At 43.9% G+C, this 19,318-nt stretch overlaps 2 protein-coding genes across 8 annotated transcripts in view; one reads left to right on the top strand and one right to left on the bottom strand.

Annotated features, from left to right (window-relative positions):
• Window positions 1–10,211, bottom strand: part of PATJ (PATJ crumbs cell polarity complex component) — a 1,366,227-nt gene extending 1,356,016 nt beyond the window's left edge. For 2 of the 6 annotated variants that reach the window (XM_086953337.1, XM_086953352.1), the window contains exon 1: window positions 10,053–10,197. The gene's annotated coding sequence lies outside the window, so the exon portion shown is untranslated. Of the gene's footprint in view, window positions 1–10,036 lie in introns of all 6 variants that reach the window. The other 4 variants (XM_086953328.1, XM_086953320.1, XM_086953345.1 and 1 more) reach the window with 4 other exon arrangements.
• Window positions 10,212–10,424: 213 nt separating this feature from the next.
• The window catches only part of TM2D1 (TM2 domain containing 1), a 289,363-nt gene continuing 280,469 nt past the window's right edge, over window positions 10,425–19,318 (top strand). The window contains exon 1 of one of the 2 annotated variants that reach the window (XM_086953299.1): window positions 10,425–10,617. The gene's annotated coding sequence lies outside the window, so the exon portion shown is untranslated. The remainder of the gene's footprint in view (window positions 10,618–19,318) is intronic. The other variant, XM_086953281.1, reaches the window with a different exon arrangement.

The raw sequence follows: 19,318 nt of genomic DNA, 5'->3' as shown, positions 1-19,318 counted from the left end.
AGCCTTCAGGCCCAAAGATATCTGGGGACCCCTTAAGGAATATAGTATATTGCATAGTGGTACGGAGCCTGACAGTGAGCCCCCTCCCACCACATGATGCTCCTGTTGTTAAAAGACATATGGGCTGAGTGCTTTGGACACTGTATGCCACCTGGCTTGCCAATGCCGCGAACATAATACCTCGCTACATGTTGTGATTCCTCTAGGATTTATGATGTGCATCAACACTGTATATTTATGGAATGATATGTTGTATTCTGACCAAAGAAAGGGGGGCTTGTTGTGACGATGTACTGATTTACTGTGCAACGTTTGAAAGTGATACAATGAGGAGTTGTACTGTGAAAACCTGAAAAAGAAAGTTTAAAAAAAAAAAAAGAAAAAGTAGGGCTGGAACTTCAGTTAATGCCTCAATCAGCTAGACTGGTTTGTGTTGTCCATCCGGCGTGCCTTATGCAGTACACGACTCCATCGAAATGTATGCAATTTCCACACGAAACAACAGGATGCTTGTGCAAAATGAATAATTCAGTTTTATTAAGGCGAGATGCTACCTCAAATATACAGTCTGTGCCGAACAATGCAAGACAGTACTGCCTAACACTCAAATGTATCTTTGATATCAGTTTATTTGGGAGTAGTGTGCATAATATAACTCATATGAACTAGTAAACTATGGGCTATTTCCGACTCCGCCCCTCATGGATCACGGAGTAAATGTTTTCAGCACTGACCTAACATTGGTTGCCATGTTTATGTTTGTACCTCCAAAAGAGAAACAATGCTTTAAAAAGTGTTTCATGGGGGAGGGAGAAGTAATAAAACAAAGAAGAATAACCAGGAATATTTGCCAACAGGTGAGACGTAATTTATGCGAGTTAGAATCCTGTGCTTTGTGGAGCTTGCCACCCATCTGTCATAGGGGTGCCTCTTTCTGAGTTTTCAATTATTGCACCTTGTTACATCACACACCGAAAAGACACTTAAAAGAAGTCAGCCTTATTGGCTTTGTCAATGCTTCTTAGCAGTATCAAACAACCCAATAACATGAAGTATATTGCTGGGAAAGATTAGAAATCAAAATATTCCAATTCTAAAAATAGGACACTGAATAAATCATTATTAGGCTCTGTAGAAGGGGTAACGGTCCATGGAGTCTCAACTGCTCTGATTCTCCCCTTTACCACACATTCCTTTTCAATCTCTAACATTACGTTTATCGCCTACACCTTTCCCCCCTCCACATCTTTCTCAAATTCTCCATCTGCATATCTCACCACTATTTTTTCCACACTGCCCTTGTGAGTGTACTTCATCGTTTGAGGTCTTTCTTACTAGCAAAACACAAAACACAATTTTCTTTTTTTGTGGCACTGTCACTATTTCAACTGTTATACAGCCGCGAGGGCCATTTATGGCCTAAACAGGCGAGCCAGTGCTGCTGGCCTCTTGCAGACCTTACATAGGCTGCCTATCCGTAAACGGATTGCTTTCAAGGCATTAACTTTGGCCTACAAAGCTCTTCATGCTGTGGGAGCTAAGTATCTCCAAAGGAGACTCGCCTTTTACCATCCGGCTCGCTCTCTCAGATCAGAATCTCTGTTTCTGGCGGCTGTGCCGCGTGTAAAGAGAGCTCGCATTGGAGGCCGCTCCTTTGGACTGCTGGCGCCACAGCTGTGGAACATCTTGCCGTTGACACTCCGGGGAGCTACTAGTTTACTTGCATTCAGTTAAGGCCTCAAAACCTGGCTGCTTGCCCTCTAGGCTTTTTTCTGTATTTTTCTGTTTTCTGCTTTCCACTTTGTTTTATTACTGTGTTGTGTTATTCTGCTGTAGGTCTCATTATTAAAAGCGCCGGGACACTCTTTTTGAGTAGCCGTGCGCTATACAAAAATAAATATAACATAACATAACATAACATACATCCTGAAGGCATTTTAAAATAAAATGGGGATACCTACTGGCACATATTTCTGCCATTAAATCTTTCCTTACAGACAGATTTCAACAGGTGATGCTGGGCTCCTTTCTTTCTACCAAGAAACCATTGATTTGGGGCGTTCCTCAAGGCTCTGCTGTCAGCCCGCTCCTATTCAATGTGTATCTAAAACCACTGGCAAAAGTGGTAGAATCCTGGGGCGTTAGAGTAATTTTTTAGCTGACGACACCCAGCTGGTGTTCTCCTTTAAAGACCACTCCGAAAATTCATTCCACAACTTTCGCCACTGCTTGATGAATATCGCCACATGGATGTCCTCCAACAACTTAAAACTTAATACAAATAAAACGGAGGTCCTGTTCTTTAATCAGAAATCTCCCACTCCCCCCATTCTTTGGTGGCCGACTGAACTTAATCCTCCTCCGGTACCAGTCCAAGCTGCCCGTAACTTAGGCTTCCAATTTGATACTGCCCTCTCCTGCAAAACTCAAATTAACAAAGTCACCTCGGCCTGCTTCGGAAAGCTCCGCATGATAAAAAAAATCATCCCATATCTGCCACAAGAGTCACGTAAGACAGTAGTCCATGCACTCATCCCCGCTCATTTGGACTACCTAAATAGTCTGTATGTAGGTGCCCCAGTGTATCTCATAAATCAACTACAGACAGTCCAGAATGCAGCTGCCAGGCTGATCTGCAACATCCCTATCGTCACTTCATTTCACCTCATTTGATCAAACTTCATTGGCTCCCAGTGAGATTACGAATTCAATTTAAAGCCTTAACCCTTGCTTTCAGAGCTCTTAATGACCGAAGCCCTACCTACTTGCGACGTAGAATGAAGTTCTCACAAGCACCCCGAAACCTCAGATCCAACCATCTTCGCCTTATGATCAGCCCCCGTTTTCGCCTTGCACGAACGGGAGGAAGGACCTTTGCAGTAGCCACCGCCAGACTCTGGAACCATCTTCCTACAGAACTAAGATTCCTGACGTCAGAGCCTTTATTTTGAAAAAAACTCAAGACCTGGCTCTTCTCCCTCATCTAACCTACCCCGCCGCCTTGCATCCCTCTGACCCATTCGAGATACTATCTTCAGTGCCGGGACACCTCCGTCGGAGGTAGCTGTGCGCTCTACAAACTACTAAATAAATAAAATAAATTGCTCTATGCAGAGAGGCCAACAAATGCATGAATGATGAGCATGGAAACATTTTTAAGGAGTCCTTGGGCATTCAGAGGCTACTGGGCTCAGATTCAGATTGTATTGACCAGAGAGAGACATGTACCACTGGTGTCCAGAGGCTAAACCATACTATTGAATCCAAAACCGATCACCATACAGGCTTCTTTTTTTTTTTTGTAAACTTCATTTCAAGTTTTTCAAGAACACAACCATGGGTGTGCCACCCAGTAGTGAGCAAAGGCAATACATTGACATGTAATACATTGACAATGATGCAAGACATCGAACCCTCCACCTCCCCCCCTCCCTCCAAATTCTGGGGAAAGAACTAAGCATTTAAGACATTACTCCCCCTCCTCATTATCCTCCACATCGGATCACACCAAGTTATCCCCTAAAGTGGTGCTCTGTGTGCCCATTTGGGAGCTCTAGGTCAGTAAATCGTGACACAGCTCCCTCCAAAGCCTTAAGTCGTCCTCTCGCTTTTCATCCCTGCAATACTTCTTCATGAGTACCTCCTCAGCTAAGGCCACACACGCCTCCTTAGCACTTGACTCGGTAGTAATGTCAAAAAGTGCAGGACTTACTCAGGGAGGTAGTCTGGGATTAAGGCCTCAGAGCTCAATAATCATTAAGTAGCAATCGTTAAGCCGCTGTCTAGTTTGTACTTAAAATGAAGGAAACAAGAAGTACTTTAATTCTAAATACAATAGAAAATATACTTTACATAAGGCACAGAGGGTACAAATTCTAAGAGTACCAATGGGAAAACGTACACACAGTGGAGGCCTTCAGCTCAATGAAGGAATATCACGGTGAAGCTTACAGAAGTGAATCTTGTGGGGTTTGCTATTTCTCTTTGTACAGTTATGGTTTCCCCACCATGGTAGATGCAGTGATGTGGTACTTCTGTCCACTGTGAAATAGCTTGTGAGGTTTTCCTGTGCATATGGCTCAGTCACACGGTGCAGTCAGCAGGAGCAGGCCATTTCCTGATGGTGTGTGGCTCACTGCTTACTGTGTGAAAACAGTGAGCCCCCCCCCCCCAACTACTACCCAGTTGTAGGTATTTCTGGTACTGCTGCATGCAATGTCAATTAAGTCATGACAGCGCCAGCACCTGTCATTCGGAGGTGCACTTGGGGTCGCAGAGTTCACAGTCAGAAATCGTGATGCATTGATCTCCCTCCTAAACAAAGAGGTGCCCACTCTGGGTCTCACCGGTGCCACCCCTACTGTGGATCGTGCCTTCTCTCAGCACATGAAGTTTTTCTTGGAAGTACAATCGTACCTAAAGTCTGCATTCGTTTTAGCACTTTGACACTCAGCAGAGAAAAATGTCAAGTGGGAATTCTCCTTCTGGAGCATTACCAGAAACCTTAAGCATAGGTGTCGATTCAGCCTCTCCTGGGTAGAGGCAGCCAGGTCTCGGGACCTTCTAACAGCTTCTTGATGTCGGTCACAAACCCTGTCTCAGTAGTAGAGTTGCTTTGCCTACCTTTTCCTAATTAGCGTCTCCTTCATGCATGGGCGCCTCCAATGCTGCCTGTGCTCTCTCCTAAGTTAGTTGTAGGCAGCCCCTTCTGGTAGGCTAATCAACTCTTCTCACGGTTACTGGTCCCTAAACTACCTAGGGGAGTTGGCTGTCAGCCTTCAGCCCCGGAACTCAAACAAATGTCCCTGTCACAACTGGTGTGTGACCGCTGCAAAACAAGCAGGTGCCTTCCCTCGTTCTCAGCACTGCAACACCTCCAGTGGATCTTGACTTCTCTAAGCAAATAATCTCTTTCTTGGAAAATGATCTAATTTGTCACAGCGCTGAAGCACTTTTCAGCGGTAGGTCACAAGTGGGAATTCTCCTCCTGGATGATTCCCAGACAGCCTCAGCCCCGATGTGAAGTCACTCTCTTCCAGGTGAACACATCTTGGCCTCAAGACCTTCCCACTGCTTCTTGATGCAGGTTGCATTCTCTGTTGCGATAGTGGGATTGTTTTGCCTCACTGATCCCCTTCACAACCTTGGCTTCTCCAGTCAAGAGTGTCCTTCTCAAATGACCCTTGTCTGCAGCCATTGAGCTCTCTTGTGGAAAACTAAATTATTATTTGAGGTGGGTGACTGTCCACTTCAAGACATAATCACAACAGTTGTCAGGGTGAACAGTCCAAGTCACTAAATTAACCTGATATAAACCCTCTTGTATCTATCTACAAAGAAGACAGGCTTAACTTAGGCAATGTGCAAAGTATTTATACAATACCAAAACAATAATGATGCAAAAATGCAAAACAATAAAAATCCCAAACCGATTTAGGAAAAAAGGAGTAATTAATAAACAAAATGACACAGATCAAATAAGGGGACCCACAGATATGATTTTTTACATTGTTTAAGTAGAAATAGCACCATGCAGCACAAAGTGCAAATAATAGTCAATGGTCATGGTAGACGGGGATCCTGGGTGCAATTTGAGGCTAACTGTGATGGAGCACGGGTCCGATACACCAACGAGGCACATCCTCATCAAAGATGTTACCTTCTGACTTAGTCCTTTATGTCCCAATCCAACACAGGAATACACTTCTAAAGCCCCCAGTACCTTAGGGGAGGCACATAAGAGACTCACAGGGTGACAGCCAGAGGCCAAAAGCAGGGTCCAGTCTAGGTCCAGTTGCCACTGATCAGATGGGCAGTTGTGGGAAAAGGCCTCTTATAGCTGATTGTGTCCCTATAGCTTTAGCAGGAGGTCAGCATTATTACCCTTAAAGTCCCCTTTGTTTGGAGTACAAGAGGGAGCCAAAGAAATAATAGCCCATGTTTGTGGTAGACCAGGACCGAGGCGCAATTTGAGGTTGACCATGATGAAGCGTGAATCCGATACATGAGCCAAGTTTGTTGTTGCAGAGATTTTACCACCTGACTTTGAGCCTGATTTAGAGTTTGGCGGATGGGATACTCCATCACAAACTTGACAGATATCCTGTTCACTGTTTTAAAAGTGGATTACATTAAATGTTCCTTGTAATACAGCAGATGGGGTATCCATCTCATTTGTAACAGAATATCCCATGCACCAAACACCAAATCAGGCCCTTAGTCTTACGTCACAGCCACCCACAGGAGTACACTACGAAGCCCCTCTCCCAGGAACTTAGGGAAAGCACTTAGAGTGCACAAGCTGTCAGGCAGTGGCCAACAGCAGGGTCCAATTCAGGTCCATGTGCCACAGTTAAGCAGGGTAGGTCCAGGAAAAGGCCTCTTGCAGCTTGTTGTCTTCCTATAGCCGCACAAGAGGTAAGCCAAATGATCACTGGTATCTACTCTTTGTCCTGGGCACAAGAGGGAGCTGATCCAGTTCTTCAGGCTCCCTTCATGTCACAGATGGCAGGTCCAGTTCTGTTCTAATTTTCCGCAGGTCCAGAGTGGGTTCTGAAGTGGGTGTCGGGAGGTGCCACATTTAAGTCTGACACAAACTAGTGGATGGGTGTGACTCTTGGGCACACTCTAACCAATATAGTAAAAGATCCCGGGCCAAACCTTCACACTTTTTCAGTAGTTCCAGTTTGCCTTACTGTCAACTGTCCCAAAATGTCATGTGCCTGACCTTTTCAATATGGTGAAAGTCTTCAGCCACACTAAACTTGGACTATAAGGACTGGGAATATTTATGAAGAGTGTACTAAGGTACCCCCACATCTAAAACTAAAATCCATTTGAAACAGATAGTAACCACAACAAACCCAGAGACAAAAGTCTGGTAGGAAAAAAGCAGGACCCTTCAGCAGCCAGACAGAGGATACACAAGACAGAGGATGTGCTGAGATTGTCTTGGCATCCTATTCTCTTTCTTTCAAGTGCACAACAAGTGCTATATGTGGCTCAACAGACGTGCCAAGCAGGATTTAACATTGTGGTGTCACAGGATGTCCTCAGCCCAGACTCTGAAATTATTCTGTTGAGCTGAGAGGAGTCAACTCTGCTCGTCCAAGTCAGCCTATTGTTTGGGCTTGAGAGGCATTTCACACCTAATTTGAACCTCTTTAAGGCTGACCACAGGCTGAGGGCTAGAGAGCCATATGCGATTTAGCCTTGTTACAGTTCCGGCAGGTAAAGGGAAGCTTTCTAAAAGTTACTTTTCCTTAAAATCATTTAAAAAAAATTGATGTTATCCTTTTAATAGATTGTTAATAACTATTAAAAATAGTGGGGGTTTTTAAACTTTATTTTTCAGTTTTGCAAAAAAACATTTAACCCCCACCACCCCCCCCCCCCTTAAATGGCATCAGATCAATACATGTACACACATCGATAGACTCATTATGGCACTTTGTTCGTCCTGAATATAAGCTTCACCCGGAGCTGCACGGAACCTTACGGCATGGCAACAAAAAAAAAATAGTGGTTTAATTATTTTTTTAGCTAGTTCCATTCCCAAAATACAGTATTAATATTTTAATCTGTACTCTGGTTTTCTACATGGGACAGCTGGGCCTGCCACAGTGGAAATAGCTTTTAAACCTTGTCACTGCAGGGACAATGTAACATTAATTTTCTACATGTCCCACTTTTAAATACCATGCACCTTACCTCGTGGACTACAAGGCTTACATAAGGGTGTATTACTAAGGTTTAAAATTTAGGTTTTCGTCTGTCAAAAAGGGTTCATTTAATAGGTTGCATTGCAGGTTTGACACTGCAGCAGTCACGTTTCAATGGTAGGCTTGAACGTATGTTTTCTTTTGTCACATTGGTGGATGGCACAATAAATGCTGCAGTCCACTGGTGAAGGTTAACTTATCATGCATTGGATGCAATTCCATCACCATATACTACGGGCATATAGAAAATTTAAATATGTCAATCAGAGATTAGCCAATCTCTTTATGTGTTAGAGGCCAGCACATACACTGGACAATTGACAGCAGTGCCCTGGTGTGCCCTCTAAAAAACAGCAATCAAATAGGTTCTAACAAAGAGGCGAAACATGAGTGTGATCACCCAGAAAAGAAAGATTTCCAACATCTCTCCTTCGAAGTTAGTTGCAGGCAGCCCAGCCCGCCTGGCAGTCTAGTTGACTTTCATGGGTAATTGGTCCCAAAACTGGAAAGTGGATTTGGCAGTCAGCATGCCAACCCTTGGGCTCAAACTAATCTTCTGGTTGAAACTAGTGTGGGTCCCCAAGCATCTGGTAAAGGAAATATTGGAACACAGACTGAAAGTTTCTATATTACCTTTATACTCACGTTGCAGACAGTCCTTGTGCATACCAGGTGTTCAATTCTCTGCAGTTCTACCCTGGTGTGATTTTCATACACCCTGGACAAGCTGTGGTCTTTGTGACAAGAGTGAGCAGGAAGGCAAGGCTTACAAAGAGTTTGCTCTCAGAAGGAATCCAAGGCAAGAAAACACAGGCAAGCGAGGTTACTCTTTTTAATGACATGTTAACTTGTGAGGTAACCTCTACCAGAGAACAATGGGTCAGGAAAGAGAATGGATAACTTCCTAGCTTCAGAGAAGTACCCTGTGTCTCATCTAATTTTAGCTACACTGTCTCGCCCATGAAAGAGATCCTTGTAACGTCTGAGAGGAGCCCTGGATATACGTCTGCTTTCTTGGCTCACACTTCAAGTTTCCATTATAGGTGCAACCAAAGTAAGCCTAATGCAGAATGGAAGCTACAGTACTGGTAGGTGCATGCACTATTTACTCTCAACATGGATCCTTCATACAAGTAACACATGCATATACAGCAGCTACACACCCACAGGGCGGACACATGCAAAATGTATACAACTCATGGATGAACAAAGATCCCAGTCATAGGGGACTGGCAAAACAATTTAAGAATGTAGGAGAGACCAGTATGATGCGATCCAAAGCAGGTAAAATGGAAAACGGTCAGTCCGACAGTAAACTCACTTTGCAGCCATAAATGTCAAGCTTTCCATAGCCCGTGGAGAGGACAGTAGTCTCTCTTAAAAAAAGGGTGGCACACTTGTAGAAAGGCTGATGCCTTTCCACAATCGTCATATCCAAGGAAGTGGAATAAAAAAAGGCACACACTTATGTTTTCTATGGGGACTTCGAAGCAGTGGTGCATTCTCCAGAGCCAGGCAGAGGACCGGTCTACGCCCCAACAAAGAGCATGAAGCCTGAGCACATGTATGTGCCACAGACAAGAAGCTGGCACTGCCTGCAGCCTCAGCTCCAGATCTCTCCTTGGTGCGCACATCCACCCAGCACAGCTTTAACTCATGGAGGCGACTCGTTGCACAGTATGCACTATTAAAGAGTCTTATGTTGCATTTAAGGAAACTACAGAACCACATCATCTGGAAAAAGTACATATTTCAAGTGAACGTAAGATGAAGCAAAACATGTGAAATTTACCCATGGACATAAATCACAGTGGGTTTTTACAGTCATTTCTTAGGAATCCAGCAGTAAATTAAGAACATGAAAATAAAGTGTGATAAGGTCCCTTTTCAAAGCAAGTTTTTATTTACTAAGGGCAAGACCTTCCGTATGTGAAATAAAGACATTACTATCCCTGCGACACACAGACATGAGTAATATATGAGTAACAGTGACAGGAAAGTCTCATAATCTCGCTCTCTTGATAGAGAATACAGATGCTGAAGTCTTTAGAGCGAATATAGCAAAATCTTAATTAAACTTTTTTTGCACTAACTTGCACAGTAGTAATCAACATGACAAAATGCGAAACGGAAGGGGCATAGTTGCCAACCTATCGTCGGTAATTTAAAACTAATTTTCGTTCCCACACATAGAAACTTTTGGTTTGATCGCAAAAGTGACTCCCAGTAAGGGAGTGTAGGGTTAGCAACTGAAAAGTATTAATCTCACCCACACAAACAGGTAAACCCAGGAAACAATATAAAAACTTTCTTACTACGTTTGATCACTACCTGTCCAGAATTTCATCGGACAGTCGTAAATTAAAGAAATCCTGTGTCCGTTTATACTTCTTCACCTGACGTCTTCTGCCCCGTACTTTATGAGGAGCAACATCGGAGATTTGCACACCCAGGTGTTCACAAAACAGTCAGGTATGAGGAAACACATTCTATTGGTTGTGGCAAAGCGAAGTCGCTTTGGATTGGCTGAGAACCTACAGCTAGGGAAAGAATAATTGTTTGTTGTTCATTGGGTGAGTCAAAGTGTTGCTTTGCGATTGGCTGAGAAACCAATGATAGCCGTTCATTGGGTGATGGTTTTAGAGACTGTTGTGCCACTGGTCAGGAATTTGCCTGTAGCACTTCCCAGTCTTCCATAGGAGCGCCGAGAGGTAAACGAAAGCACTGCACCGACGCTGCCTCCTCGTCACTAGAGCTCGACTCCGCCCTGAAGCGAGATTGTACTATCATCCGTTTCCGACAACAACTATAGTGCATCTAAACCTTCATCGATTTATTTCTTCCCCTCCACCCCGGGTACTGTGGCTCAGCACACGGACTGCACGCACTCCAGAAGGTATGACTGACGTACAAGCCTGCACCTACCAGCCATCGCTAGTGATTGAAACCTTTCGATGAATTAAGCCTGTTCTGATAATTCCAGGTTGAATAATACTCAATGTGCTTTCCTGCCAGATATAACTATCCGTTAGAAATTAGTATTTTTTCGTAATGGCTCCTGGTATAGGGTAGGGATGTTGAAGCTAAAAAAGTTCATGCAATCTCTAATAATGACGGTTTAGACGCAGCTGTGTTGCACGATTTATGTATGCAGTTTAGTGTAGTGTAGACTAAATATACTGTACCCAGGGGTTGTAGAGAGCTTTGCAGGGATCTAGAGATTAATTATGAGTACAAAAATACATAAATCATACCTTCTAAGTACAAGATGTCAGTAGATACAGGGCTAGTCAAAGGATCAGACAGTATTGAGGTAGAGGAGCAATAGGCAGGCCGTCTACAGGGTTTTTGATCTAGGTTGGCCATGAGTAAGCATGGGTAGGCCAAGAATGTGAATGAATTGCAGCGACCAAAACCCACAACTAAGCGTCTCCGTAGCCTAATAATTTAGGTGCTGTCATTTGTCAAATTTTGACAGTTTTAATACAATACCCACTACCCAATGAGCTACATACTTTGTGTTCCCTGTAGCAGCAACTCCTGCACTGCGGCTTCTGGCTTTGGTAAAGGGGAGGGGTGCTGCTTGACTGGACTTTAGAATGCAGAAGGCGTGCAGCTGTTAAAATATAATCGGCAGACGTGAACATCGCCGGCGCCATCTTGCCTAAAACGAACCACTGTATGCGCATAAGTGGCATCCATTTTAGATACCGTGGCCATTTCGTACATTGCCGATCGCAAGCGCGTCACCCTGACCTCGCCATCATCCCCCGCGCTCTGACAGCCCCTAGCACACATGCTTGAGTCATAAAGCATCCTCAGCGCGACCCAGCCCCGGAGCCACTTCCCATACACTTTCATCTCCCATGCGCGAACAGGCCTCATCGATAACCTCCTCCCCTGCACCTGGCTGTTCGATCCGGCCCCTGCGGATACAGTTTATTGCCCCCATACAGTAGGAACTCGCTTCCCATCAAAGGTGTTGGAATTAATCAATGCCACAACCCCCTTAGATCTGACCGATTACGCATATTTCAGACCCTGCCGGAATGCCCAGCTGCGCGATAACAATCACCTGCTGAGACCGGGGTAGGGGACATTTTACTTTTGGGTATGTGTGGGAACTAGCTGGAAGCGGGGATTCCGGGGATGCAATAAACTGCTGTCAGGAATGTGTTACCCTGCAATAAAGAGTTGAGATTGTGTATAAAAGGCTACGCCACCGAGATGCAGTTAGAGCACCTCGAGAAGACATTTCGTTTGTCCGAACTGACGTGTTCTCCTCGTTTTCCAGATTCCAGCGCCTGCCTCTTTATTTGATTAGCTGATAACTAAGAGAATTGGAGGCGACGACTAACAACAAGCAGTGTTTTATGACAACGAGAGAAACTGCTTTTTCTACACAGCATGCTCATGGTCTTATGCAGCCGTAGACATTGTCCTGCTGCCACACAGGACCCTTTTGCTGCTTTTCGTTAATGATTTTTTTTTTACTTAGGCAGCGTAGCCCTTTGTAAAACACTGAAGGTTACAAATGTGATGCACTAAGTAAGCTCCGTAACTATTTTGCACACCCCTACCTTATATATTAAGCAGTTAGCATGGCATGAACAAGTTAAATATACAGGTCACAGAACCCCAGACATCCGGCAAGATATCGACTCAATAGCCAACAAATATAAAAACATTATCAGAAGAAATTGATAGGAGATAGTTAATTAGCACATATTAATGCTATTAAAAGCATAATGTCCTTGGCTATGTAATCTTCGTATCTTAAAACGTCCAGGTATAGCAGCTGTTTTCTTCTTCGACAGGCATAAGAAACATAAACAGTGTACATAAGTCCACATTATCAAGATTAAGGATAAAATTAAAAGCATCTTTGCTATAAATAATTTTATCTTTCAAGAACCGTGGCCACAATATTAGTTTCCTCAAATCCCAATAAAAGTTACAAAAAAGTATAAAGTGCACTGTGGACTGCTTGGGTTTGCCATCACATGGGCATTTGGGTAGCTTTTGAGAACTAAAGCCCATCTTGGGAAAAGCAGCCAAAAAGTAGCGTGCCTATTCGCTATCTTGTGAGATAAAATTTATGTTGGAGGTTCAATACGAAAGGTAGATCTGGGAACTTGGTTGTATGGGATCTGAGAGGTACATTGACAAAGTTGATTTAAAACACACTCTATTATCCTGATCAGCCATCTTTTTCTCAATCCAAATCATTTTAAATTCTTTCTTACTAAATTGTAACATTCCCCCTGGATCCTCAATGTTCAATTTCTCGTCCACCTCCTTTAACAAACTGTTTACATAAGCCCTTCACGTTTGTCTAGTAATGGAGTAATTTGTAGGGGGAAGAAGGTTCACCATACTGTGTGAAGTACTGTTAACCAGATCTCTAACCAGACCTCCTCCCCTGCACCTGGCTGTTCGATCCGGCCCCTGCGGATACAGTTTATTGCCCCCATACAGTAGGAACTCGCTTCCCATCAAAGGTGTTGGAATTAATCAATGCCACAACCCCCTTAGATCTGACCGATTACGCATATTTCAGACCCTGCCGGAATGCCCAGCTGCGCGATAACAATCACCTGCTGAGACCGGGGTAGGGGACATTTTACTTTTGGGTATGTGTGGGAACTAGCTGGAAGCGGGGATTCCGGGGATGCAATAAACTGCTGTCAGGAATGTGTTACCCTGCAATAAAGAGTTGAGATTGTGTATAAAAGGCTACGCCACCGAGATGCAGTTAGAGCACCTCGAGAAGACATTTCGTTTGTCCGAACTGACGTGTTCTCCTCGTTTTCCAGATTCCAGCGCCTGCCTCTTTATTTGATTAGCTGATAACTAAGAGAATTGGAGGCGACGACTAACAACAAGCAGTGTTTTATGACAACGAGAGAAACTGCTTTTTCTACACAGCATGCTCATGGTCTTATGCAGCCGTAGACATTGTCCTGCTGCCACACAGGACCCTTTTGCTGCTTTTCGTTAATGATTTTTTTTTACTTAGGCAGCGTAGCCCTTTGTAAAACACTGAAGGTTACAAATGTGATGCACTAAGTAAGCTCCGTAACTATTTTGCACACCCCTACCTTATATATTAAGCAGTTAGCATGGCATGAACAAGTTAAATATACAGGTCACAGAACCCCAGACATCCGGCAAGATATCGACTCAATAGCCAACAAATATAAAAACATTATCAGAAGAAATTGATAGGAGATAGTTAATTAGCACATATTAATGCTATTAAAAGCATAATGTCCTTGGCTATGTAATCTTCGTATCTTAAAACGTCCAGGTATAGCAGCTGTTTTCTTCTTCGACAGGCATAAGAAACATAAACAGTGTACATAAGTCCACATTATCAAGATTAAGGATAAAATTAAAAGCATCTTTGCTATAAATAATTTTATCTTTCAAGAACCGTGGCCACAATATTAGTTTCCTCAAATCCCAATAAAAGTTACAAAAAAGTATAAAGTGCACTGTGGACTGCTTGGGTTTGCCATCACATGGGCATTTGGGTAGCTTTTGAGAACTAAAGCCCATCTTGGGAAAAGCAGCCAAAAAGTAGCGTGCCTATTCGCTATCTTGTGAGATAAAATTTATGTTGGAGGTTCAATACGAAAGGTAGATCTGGGAACTTGGTTGTATGGGATCTGAGAGGTACATTGACAAAGTTGATTTAAAACACACTCTATTATCCTGATCAGCCATCTTTTTCTCAATCCAAATCATTTTAAATTCTTTCTTACTAAATTGTAACATTCCCCCTGGATCCTCAATGTTCAATTTCTCGTCCACCTCCTTTAACAAACTGTTTACATAAGCCCTTCACGTTTGTCTAGTAATGGAGTAATTTGTAGGGGGAAGAAGGTTCACCATACTGTGTGAAGTACTGTTAACCAGATCTCTATATGGGCCAGTAGATCAACATTGCAGTGGGAAATAGTGTCAGCAATTTCCAGGTTGTGGTTTACTGGTGATCTACTGTTATATAGCATGCACCGTAGAGCTGAAGTGACCGTTTGGTGTGAGCTGCAGTAAGGAGTTTGGTTCGAATAGGAAACATGTTTTTATTCATCGTTATCTTTGCTGAAGAATTCTGGCATTTGGTTCTACAAGACAAGATAGTTTGTATCTTGTTCTGGCAAATGTTAACCTTGGAGGTATGGTTTGTCGAAGATGTAGTGGAGGAAGGGAAATGAGTCATAGTTTGCCAGCAGGTGACAGATGTCTGCTTCCTGGGTGAGAGAGTTTGGAATCTATCTGGACGAGGTAAAGGATTGCTTAAAGAACTTATGCACCAGGTGTGTTTGCTCATTAGATGGTGGGATAGAAATTTTAAAAGCGCAGTAAAAATAGAGCTTAAGTTGGACATTTAATCATCTAGTTGAGATAACTTGGAGTTTAGGAAATCAGACTTGTTTTCAAGAGCGTTCTGATCTTTTGAATTGAACCAATGCTAATATTCGTTATGCACCTTCATCACTGAGTCTGAGTGAGCATTGTTGTTGAATAGAGACAAGTTGATGATTGTCGGAGAAGGCTCGCCTACTGCAGATCTTTACTGTTTTGGACCAGTTAACATGGTCTTCATTTTGGACTTGATGTATGAATTTGATTAGAGTGCTAGTGGTGTCCGATACAGCACCATGTAAAACGCTAAGGTGGGAGATGTTGACTGAGGGTAATTAGTTTAGTGGATGAGCAGTGTGGTGATTATCAGGCGGTAGAGTGGGGGCAGAGGGAGTGTTTATTGGGGTAATCTGAGAACAATATGGGAAAGGGAGTATGAGTGTGGATAATTGAGCATTAGTGCTGGGGAGAGGTAGTAAAAAGAGGAGTGAGACTGGAGCATGTCAGAAAAAAAAGTTTTTAGTTGTGTCTCAGATACGGCATTCTGGTATGATTTATTGAGAAGGATTCAGGCTTTGTGTGGACTGTTAGGCATCAAGTTATCTAGGTGGTGCTTTGTGTGTGCAGCATTATCTAAGGTGCAGGTAGAACAGATACCACCAAGTGTTGTTTCTAAAGGTAGTGTGAATTTTTCTTGTGGGGTTACGAATGGGAGAGATGAGGTTTAAGGGAAGCTAGCAACTCGCATGTGAGTGAATATCGAGTGACCCCAGAATTTGGAGAAATAGGTGGGGAGTTATCAATGATGGTCCAGTACTGGCTTTTTGAGTGTGTGACATGTTCTGAATCAGGAGTTGGGTTGGTGAGCTGTTGAGGAGCGTCTCAATTGGATTAGGACTTGCTATCTGTGCAATAGAGGTTTGGGAGGAGATTGCTGGTGTTGCTGTGTGTGTGTGTGTGTCATGGGGCAGTAAAAAGGGGTATGTGCAGAGAAATTGTCATGAGCAAACATTGAGTTGTGCATAGGCCTCTTTGAGTCGGATGCATGCCTGCTGTAAATCTGGAGCAGTTTAGATGATTTAGAGAAATAGTCACAAAATGTGTGTGGTTTTCAGATGATGGAGTTGGGGAGGGGGCCATTGTTGATGAAGGTGAGAAGGTGCAAGAAGGAGCGTTGTCTGCTGTTGGCTCGGCGGATCTGTGGGGTGTCAGTGAGGGAGAGGGAAGCTGATCGAAGGTGGTCGGTTGGTGTTAGGTCAGGCAATTGTTGATGTATGCTGTTCCTTTATTGTGCAGGGGCTTGGAGGCATGGGTCAGCATCTTGAAATGGCATCTTTCCTGAATCGGGAGCCAGTGTAGTCTGTTGAGATGGAATGTGATGTGGGTCCTTTTTGGGGTGGTCGAGTATGAGTCGTGCCGCTGAGTCCTGTATTGTGTTTTGCTTTCGTGGGTGTGAGCTGGTAGATGCTGTCGCGTCGGAGGGTTGGTGTTCAAAGTTTTCATAAATAGCCAAGATCTTGTTATGGAAAAAATCAGCGAGGTTGTCGCACGGTTACTAGGAGGGAGTGACATTGCTGTTGGTGGTTGCAAGATTGGTGAATTCCTTCACAATGGTGAAAACTTCCTTGTCCTATTCAGGTTACCCTGTATTATGTGGAGAGGAAAATTGCTACTTTCTGTGTGTATAGTATGGGTACAAGTCAGGTCAGTGTTTGACTCATCCAACATAATTAGGGGAGAGGAGGAGCTGCACGGGATGCCAAATAGCACCTCTGGGACTGGAGGTTTCAAATAGTCCCCCCCCCCCCCGCCCCGCCCCGCCCACCTTTTTATCAGCTTGCCAGCCGCTGCTTGCCTCCAACCTCTGGCTCCAAATGGGAGGAAGACAAATATGATCTTTTGGGATGTGGAGCCTTGAAGGCAGGCTTTCTACCCACTGCAATACCAGAACCATGACATAGGTAGGCCCAATCATTAAGTGTGGGGATCTGGCAGAATTCGGACCAGATGATTGCTGGTGCAGAGATGCTTGCAGATTGTATACCTAGACTATTGTAGCATCTACCATAGACACCCATTAGGCAGTGACGTTGGAGGTTGTCCATGATGCCATCCTCTTAAAAAACACGGGGAATGAGTTTTATAAGGGGAAAAACAAATTACAGGAAAAGGCAGTAAAGCTAGTTTTATAGCATTTACACTTGTAAAGGATTTCCTAGTAGGGATTGCGAGAAGATCACATACCATGTATGTGCTTCATAAGAATACCTCTCTAATGCATACATTTGGGAACACCTAAAATTGAAGTTTAGGCACAATTATTGAAGGCATTTAATGTTGTGATTTGCTTCCATTAGAGTGGAGAAAGGTTTCAGCATGCAGGAGTACGCATTTAACTATGCTAAACATGTATTTACAAAGTTGCTGGAAACCTGTTACAGCCCAAAACCTGTTATTGCCCAATCTTCTACATTATTAAGTCACCTTCAAAATAGGTGCTACGTCTTTCTACTTGCAACACTACTCTTTTACTAATAGTACTGTGCTTGGACCTCACTGTCCTAGATTCTTTTTGACATTTGTAATATACCCAAAGAATCCCACTTAGATCAGACTCCCCACCTGTTTTCTTAGGCCTCAGATTCCCTTGATGATATTAGTCAAACTTTACTTTTGCAGATTTGTTGATACTGATGGAAACTTAAATTACAATCAACGTAGCAAACGAAAGATCTCTTAAGTTATACCTCTATGGCACCTAGACGGAGCTAGGTGTAGGTTGTCTTTGAAAAGGAGATATTTAGCACAAGGGACATTGACTACAGCTGGATTGAATATTATTACTTTTTTCTTAGGTATGTTTTTTCCTTCAGTTTTCGTGCCTGCATATTGTGTTTCTGTGTCTGTGCATGGTTGTGTCATCCTTTTAATAGTTAATGTTTTTAAGCATGACTAAGAGAAGGAGTAGCAGGAAGCCCAGATTAAGCCTAATGACCATTAAAAGCTATGAATTGTTTCTACCAAGAAGAACCTTCAAAGAGGTAATCCTAAATAGAGTTTTATAGCTTTGTCCGGTACACTTTCCCATGAAAGCCCCAGTTGTTTACAGTGTTGACCCGACTCAAGATCATTCGCCATCACAACAATGTGGAATTGTAAGAATGTGGGTAGGGCGATGGGCACAGCATTGCATTGCTGTGGAGGGGTAGATGGAGGAGGAGGAGGAGGAGGGCAGTGGAGAACATACACACTGGCCGGTGGCAAAGCAGCAACAGGAACCACTCCCACAGAGAGGTCTGTCCGACCTGAAACTTGATTTTTTTTTTTTTTTTTTTTTTAAATATGTTTTTATTGCAGAGTTATAGACAAAACATCAAGGTCAGGTGACCGTTATACCTCTAACATTTCAAGGCACTGTGCGGTTTTAAAGTAGTACACAGCCATTCAGCCCACATCCCGGAGGCCGGGCGGCGCACCAACAGGAGTTCATCATGTGCTTCTCAAAGGGACAACATGTCAACAACATAATTATGTATCTGCTTTTTTTATACCCATCAGGCTCCCCCCCCCCCACCCCCCCCCCCCCCCGCCAAATACTTTCGGTCACTTCGTGTGTGCGACAACCGGGCCCTCCGTGCCCGCACGATCAGATCTCCGCCAGTGCACTTCAATGACAGCCGTCTGTTAGTGCCTAGCATCTACCGCTCAGCGTCAATCCATGCATGCTGCCCTACGCCCCTCTCCCTGAAGGACCAGTCAGGTCTCCCTATCGCAGGTGTCCCTCTTGTTACTGCTGCGGTGCCCCAATAACGCCCCTCCAATCCTCCCCCCCCCTACTGCTGCTGATGTGGCTTGTACCTATGGGTTCTGTCAGAAGAGCTCGCTGCCTATCAGGGTCAGGCATTCGGCCTTCCAAGCCTCATGGAACCTCCCTCTCCAGATGTCCCTCCTCTTCGTCCTCGGTCAAATAGTCGCTCAAAGCCTGCACAATCATCTCCCAAGCCCTTGCCATCTCCAAGCTCTTCTCGTTACCAGTTCTCGTGGCCTGTCTCATTCTGATCACACTCTCACATCTGGACCATTTCAATAGCTCATTCGATCATCTCTGAACAGATGGGCCCTCCCTGGATTTCCAGCGCCAAGTAATCTCTCTTTGTGCTAGTAAGAGTCCCAGGTCAATAAACTTGCTCGTAATTTTAGTCCTTGTCGTGTGTGGGAACCACAGC

The sequence above is a fragment of the Lissotriton vulgaris genome, chromosome 1_1 (genome assembly GCF_964263255.1).
Source record: "Lissotriton vulgaris chromosome 1_1, aLisVul1.2, whole genome shotgun sequence".
NCBI lineage: Eukaryota > Metazoa > Chordata > Amphibia > Caudata > Salamandridae > Lissotriton > Lissotriton vulgaris.
Note: the sequence above shows the minus strand (reverse complement) of the source record. Positions and strands in the feature narration are given on the sequence as shown.